This window comes from Oncorhynchus mykiss, chromosome 3, assembly GCF_057628025.1.
Source record: "Oncorhynchus mykiss isolate SJ-2025 chromosome 3, ASM5762802v1, whole genome shotgun sequence".
Classification (NCBI taxonomy): Eukaryota; Metazoa; Chordata; class Actinopteri; order Salmoniformes; family Salmonidae; genus Oncorhynchus; species Oncorhynchus mykiss.
Window position 1 is genome coordinate 58,160,092 of NC_143024.1, and position 7,267 is coordinate 58,167,358.

The window sequence follows — 7,267 nt, forward strand, 5'->3', positions numbered from 1 at the left end:
AATGGATTGTAGATTGATTGATTAAAATAAAAATTATTTTTTATTTATTTATTTTTACGGGACTGGATTGCACAATGATGTCAGACTTATTTCCGTTGTGGTCGCTAGATGCTTTTTTCCCCAGAGGAGATCAAGTTTATGAATTTCCTGGCTGGGCTGTGGGACAGTGGATGTGCATTGACAAATAACATTGAACTGTTAATAGGCATTACCTGTGGATTATCGTGAATAACTGACGGCAATCAATCAATCGGCATACAAGATCCAAATTTACCGTTTTTATAATTAAAGATTAAACATGAAACATACTGTGCGCTTTGATTGATTTTAAGAAATATAAATCGTGTGGGGTGAATACAATGTGGTTCTCTCGTTCTAAAAGTCCATTCCAGTGCAAGGTCGCTAATGTACATTGCTTTGGAATTCCGTCTCATCAAAAATCTTTACAGAACCTTCCCCCCTTCCTTCTCTAGACACAGTGGATAGGGACCAGACATTTATTCAGACCTGCTTTCCCCACGGTCAGCATGACATACACCAGTGCACAGTAGATCTGATCTGGTTCTACACATGGACTGAGATGGTGAATCACATCAGATTGTGGTGAAGTTTCTCCTGACCCAGCCCAACACTCCTATCAGTGCCATCTGACCTCTTCCTCACACCAACCAGTCTCCTCTAACCCTGAGTGAGCTTCACTGAGCTCTTTCAAGTTTGGTTTGTCACTCCATCCTTCATCCCTCTTATCATTCTCCATCTGTCGGCTGAACTCCCTCTGCATCTTTAGTCTTTGAGATTAAGATGTCCCTCTGTAAATCAGTCAGGACTATCTTCATCAGCCTTCCCTCTGCGTCAACTTTGGCCTCTCTTTTATCTCCTTAATAGCCTGCCCGTCTCTCCTCTATCCATCTTCTCTGTACATCTCTTTAGTACTGTCTCCCTCCCCAGCTCTTTTTTTTAATTTGATTTCTTATTTCAACTGTCTCTAATTCAGTTATTATTTCATGAAGTATCGTGATATCTCCCTTGAGCTTCTGAACTACTGCATCTTTCTTCAGATAGTTCTGCAGCTCCTTCTCAAGCTTCTGTGTCATCTCTCTTTCCTCACCCCTCTCTCTTTTTTTGTATTATTCCCTCCATCTCTCTGACCTTGGCCTTTGCCTCCTGGTAGGTCTGACTGCTGTGGAAACACTCTGTTTTATGCCACCACCTCCTCTACCTGCTCCAGCAGATCTGAGACCTGAGTGACATGGGCCCCGTCCTTAATGTTGAGGGCGTGGTACCTGCTCCAGCAGATCTGAGACCTGAGTGACATGGGCCCCGTCCTTAATGTTGAGGACGTGGTACCTGCTCCAGCAGATCTGAGACCTGAGTGCCATGGGCCCTGTCCTTAATGTTGAGGACGTGGTACCTGCTCCCACATTTCTCTACAAGCTGCTGGAGGTCCTGACTCCCTTCTTGGAGAAACTGCTTAGTGCTCTGCTCTTTCAGGCCGTCAGCATGGGTGTGTCCCCAACAACCTTCTGCAAGCATCTCCATTCTCTCCAACAGCCCTTAGGGGGCTCCACTGGTACTGTGTGACCAGGAGGAAGGCGGGGGTCCCAGAGCACACAGACAGCAAAGTTCAACATTCTGTCTCATCTTGATGATGGTGCCGGAGGAGATGCCTGCCGTTTTACGGGCTCCTAACAAATTGTGCTATTGTGTGTGTTTTTTTCATTTTTTTGTAACTTATTTTGTACATAATGTTTCTGCCACCATCTCTTATGATCGAAAAGAGCTTCTGGATATCAGGACAGCGATCACTCACCTTGTACTGGATGTAGATTTCTTTCTTTAAGGAGTCTGACACAAAGGATTTACTTCAGACACCTGACAAGGCCCAAATCCCTGTCATTCGCATGAAGAAGAGACAGCGATATCGGGGACGTAGGTCGGGGGTGCCTTGTAAGGATCTGACGGCGAGTGAGTAGTCTGCCTCTACCATCAGTCCTATTAGCCAATGTGCAATCATTGGATAATAAAATGGATGAGCACCGACCAAAACTATGCTACCAACGGGACACTAAAAACTGTAATATCTTATGTTTCACCAAGTCGTGGCTGAACGACGACATGGATAACATACAGCTGGCTGGGTTTTTGGTGCATCTATAGGGGTGGTCGTCTGTGTCTATTTGTAAATAACAGCTGGTGCACAAAATGTAATATTAAGGAAGTTTCAAGGTTTTGCTCGCCTGAGGTAGAGTATCTCATGATAAGCTGGAGACCACAATATTTACCAAGAGTTTTAATTTATATTTTTCGTAGCTGTCTATTTACCACTACAAACTGATGCTGGCACTAAGACGACTATGCGAGCTGTATAAGGCCATAACCAAACAAGAAAATGCTCACCCAGAGCGCACCTAATATATATATATATATATATATATATATATATATATATATATATATATATATATATATTAAAAAAAAATACATTTAACTCACTGAGTGGAGGATTCCACTCCATGCTGTTTCTCCTTCTCAGTGGGAGTGTGGGGTCCCTTCTCCCACTGTTACACAACACAAACCACTTAACACCCAGAACTGTTTGGGGTGTTGTGAGTCAGTCAGAATCACAGATCAAAATCAGGAAAACAAAACATCGGGCAGCATGACTGGGAAAGTGTGCATAAGGAATACACAGTCCTAAACAAGCAGTTAAGTTAATGCATAGCTTCTGTGGCGTATGAATTGTTAGGATGTTGATCCATAGCTGAATAGTTCCATCTCACTGTGTCGTTTTCTCGTTACTGGCATCCCGTCCAGTAGTTATCTGATTTTGTTTCTCCTTGTCTTGTAGTTGCTTGTTACTCTCCTGTAACTCCCTTTTCAGATTCACTCCATGTCTCCCCTCATCTCCTCTTGTTGCCTCTATTTCCTCCAGTCGTTTTCCCCATTTCTCCCACCTATGGAAAATACAATGTTATGGATGATTATTTGATTACTAATCATATTCATTTGATGACCCAAAATGTATGTTTCTCTCCACTCGTTTTGTTCTCCACCTTGATATCTAATTAATTACCAATTTTGCGTTATTGATTTCTGATTTGATTTGCCAATCATCTATTCATTCATCAATACAAAAAGCCTACCTGGTTAAATAAAGGTGAACATTTAAATAAAAAATGTATACAAAAACCTTAAAGGATTTGTTTTTCTCATCCAGCCTCTCTGATGTCAACCGTCATCAGATTATCAACCATTATAAAATCAACAATAAGAGAACATCATCGATATTATTCCGTTTGACAGGTTAATTAATGACAATCAATACATCGGATAATGGTTAATAATTAACTGATTTTATTGATTATCATTCATGAATTAGTCTGTCAAACTGATTGGCTCTGGGAACATGATATATATCAATCTTCTCTCCTCCAGACTCTCACACTTACCAAGCTCACCAGCTGATTCCTCCCTCTTCAGCTTGACCCCCTGGGTCTTAGGTAGTAAATACTCTTGAGGCTGAACTAATGGTGTAAACCAGAGGTGTGTTATGTGTGGTAGACTACATCACTTGAATACAAGACGAGCAAGATGCAGTGAATCAGGCTACTCCAATAACTCAATCCTCTCTCATGTAGGGACTGTGGGCACCAATGGGATCCGGTTAGCTTCATTAGGTTAATTAAAAGCACGTTTTTATTGGCCCATTTCTGGTAATTAATTTAATTATGGGAAATTATGGGGTACTACGATAGATATACTGTACAGTATTGTTGGAGGAGGCAGGGCTATGTAAACCCTTGTGGATGTTAATAAACAAAACAACGAAATAAGAAGTAATTACTCACCCAAATACCATGTTCCTAATTGTCCATTATTCAGGATGAGACTAATGATCATGTGAAACCAAATGTATTCATTATTACCTTCAAATCAACATCTGACATATTATCCAATTGAATGCCATAGTGTTTAGGTGTTTATAAACAGTATACTGTCGTAGTGTCCTTATAGAGCACCATCATGGACGATAAATCCACCGTTGCCGCCTCCTGCTGTTCTCCACGGATGATCTGACTCCCTGATGTCGTTCAGCCTCAAACACGCGTTGCCTCTCTCCAGCTCCTGGGTGATCAGACTCACTCTGCCCTCATAGCCACTCCTCTCTGTCACCTGGCCACTCTTATACAGGTAAATACACTCTGCCCTCTTAAACCGCCTGATCGTCATGAGAACTGCACTGGTCTCAGGTGACGGGACAAGGGGGACATCTTCACCAACATCAGCATCCGTATCCTCTTCAGGGGTGATGAATTTAAACTAATCTGTTCAAGAAAAAAACATTTCTGCTTTAATGACATTTCCATATTCACAAATACTCACATAAACACAGCTCAATTAAAAGCTACAATGGACATATAATGACAAGGATAATGTCAACTCTAAAATACAACGCCTACAATCCGAGGCAGACATATTTGAATGCAGTGGGAATCGATGATGCAGAAGGAATTTAAAGGAGCTTGGAGGGAAGGAGTCACTGTGGAGCAGTAGAGCTGTTTCGCACAGACACAAACACAGCTTCAACTCCTCATTTCGAACAGATGACATCCAAAGACACTGTTACACATAGAGACATTAAACCTCAAACTCATTTGACTTTACATAATTGGTTTGGTATTGTTGTCCAAAATGTGTAAGAAAAGCTAATAACGAATTCTAAATAATGACGGGCTATGGACTCTGGACCAGGGACATCATTAGACATTCAGAACACCCGGGGCTCAGCACGACTGAAATGAAGCGCCCCGCTCGCTAGCAGTGAACATTTTGCGGAAACATAACGCGTTGTTGCATATCTCACTTCTTTCTTCCATGCGCTGTGCCTTCCAGACACCAAATAATCAACAATATTAATTCAATAGATTATGGTCAGTAAACCCATGGAATATGGGTTTATTTGCTAAAACATGGTATCTACTGTATTAGCAAATACAAATTACAAGTGCATAACTATACAGTCATTTTCCAAGAAGAAAAATGGTTGGAAAAAGTAATAATCATTTTGTTGCAATGTTTTCATAAACCATGTCCAATATTTGATTGGCAATAAAAAAAAGCCTCATGGTGACTGATGTTGGTCACATTACTGCTAACTAATGTGAGCTAGTCATGATGCATGGACCGTGCAGTTCCAAAATAATCCAAATGATGGGAGCCTAAACCACATGATGGGAGCCTAAACCACAAATGAATGGGGGGGTATAATATGTACAAAAGCATGCACCAAACACTCATGAAAATCATGATTTTATCATATTTATGGTAATAAATCTCAGATTCCAAGGTCAATTAGCTACAGGAGAATATTTCTACCTAATTAATTGCACAAAAAAAATTGATTAGCTGTTCAGGAGTCTTATGGCTTGGGGTAGAAGCTGTTGAGAAGTCTCTTGGACCGAGACTTGGCGCTTCGGTACCTCTTGCCGTGCGGTAGCAGATAGAACCGTCTATGACTAGGGTGGCTGGAGTCTTTGACCATTTTTAGAGCCTTCCTCTGACACCGCCTGGTATAGAGGTTCTGGATGGCAGGAAGCTTTGCCCCAGTGATATAGTGGGCCGTACGCATTACTCTCTGTAGTGCCTTGTGGTCGGAGGCCGAGCAGTTGCCATACCAGGCAGTGATGCAACCAGCCAGGATGCTCTCGATGGTGCAGCTGTAGAACCTGTTGAGGATCTGGGGACCCATGCCAAATCTTTTCAGTCTCCTGAGGGGGAATAGGCTTTGTCGTGCCCTCTTCATGACTGTCTTGGTGTGTTTGGACCATGATAGTTTGTTGGTGATGTGGACACCAAGGAACTTGAAGCTCTCAACCTGCTCCACTACAGCCCAATCGATGAGAATGGGGGCGTTCTCGGTCCTCCTTTTCCTGTAGTCCACAATCCTCTCCTTTGTCTTGATCACGTTGTGGTCACATCTTACCTTCACATGTCTTCACGTCTTTCACTTTACATAAACAATTGTTGACTTAAATCCATAACAATGTTCCACTATTCAAGAAAAACATACTGTATATGAGTACATTCAGACATACTACTGTGTGGCCACGCACGACTCCAACACCATCATTAAGTTTGCTGACGACACAACGGTGGTAGACCTGATCACAGACAGCGATGAGACAGCCTACAGGGAGTAGGTCAGAGACCTGGCAGTGTTGTGCCAAGACAACAGTCTCTCCCTCAACGTCAAGAAAACGCACTACAGGAAACGGGGACGAGCATGTCCCCATTCACATCGACGGGGCTGTAGTGGAGTGGGTTGAGAGCTTCAAGTTCCTCGGTGTCCACATCACTAAGGACTTAACATGGTCCACATACACATCTGCACAGCGGCCTCTTCCCCCTCAGGAGGCTGAAGAGATTTCTCATGGGCACTCAGATCCTCAACAGCTGCACCATCGAGAGCATCTTGACTGACTGCATCACCGCATGTTACGGCAAATGCACCGCCCTCGACCGCAAGGCACTACAGAGGGTGGTGGGTTGACCCAGTACATCACTGGGGCTGAGCTCCACGCCATCCAGGACCTCTATATTAGGCGGCATCAGAGGAATCTTCAAAATATTGCCGAAGACTTCAGCCACACAAGTCATGGATTGTTCTCTCTGCTACCGTCAGCAAGTGGTACCAGAACATCGGGTCTCAGACCAACAGGCTCCGAGACAGCTTTTATCCACACAAGAAGAACAGCAAGAAGAATGAAATCAGAGTTGGTCCCATGTCACAAGTCGTTGAAACCGAAGGCAGCAGCATACTTCTAAGCGGACAGGAGTGACTGCGAGTGGTTCGGAGCAGATTGACATACAGTGCCTTGCGAAAGTATTCGGCCCCCTTGAACTTTGCGACCTTTTGCCACATTTCAGGCTTCAAACATAAAGATATAAAACTGTATTTTTTTGTGAAGAATCAACAACAAGTGGGACACAATCATGAAGTGGAACGACATTTATTGGATATTTCAAACTTTTTTAACAAATCACAAACTGAAAAATTGGGCGTGCAAAATTACTCAGCCCCTTTACTTTCAGTGCAGCAAACTCTCTCCAGAAGTTCAGTGAGGATCTCTGAATGATCCAATGTTGACCTAAATGACTAATGATGATAAATACAATCCACCTGTGTGTAATCAAGTCTCCGTATAAATGCACCTGCACTGTGATAGTCTCAGAGGTCCGTTAAAAGCGCAGAGAGCATCATGAAGAA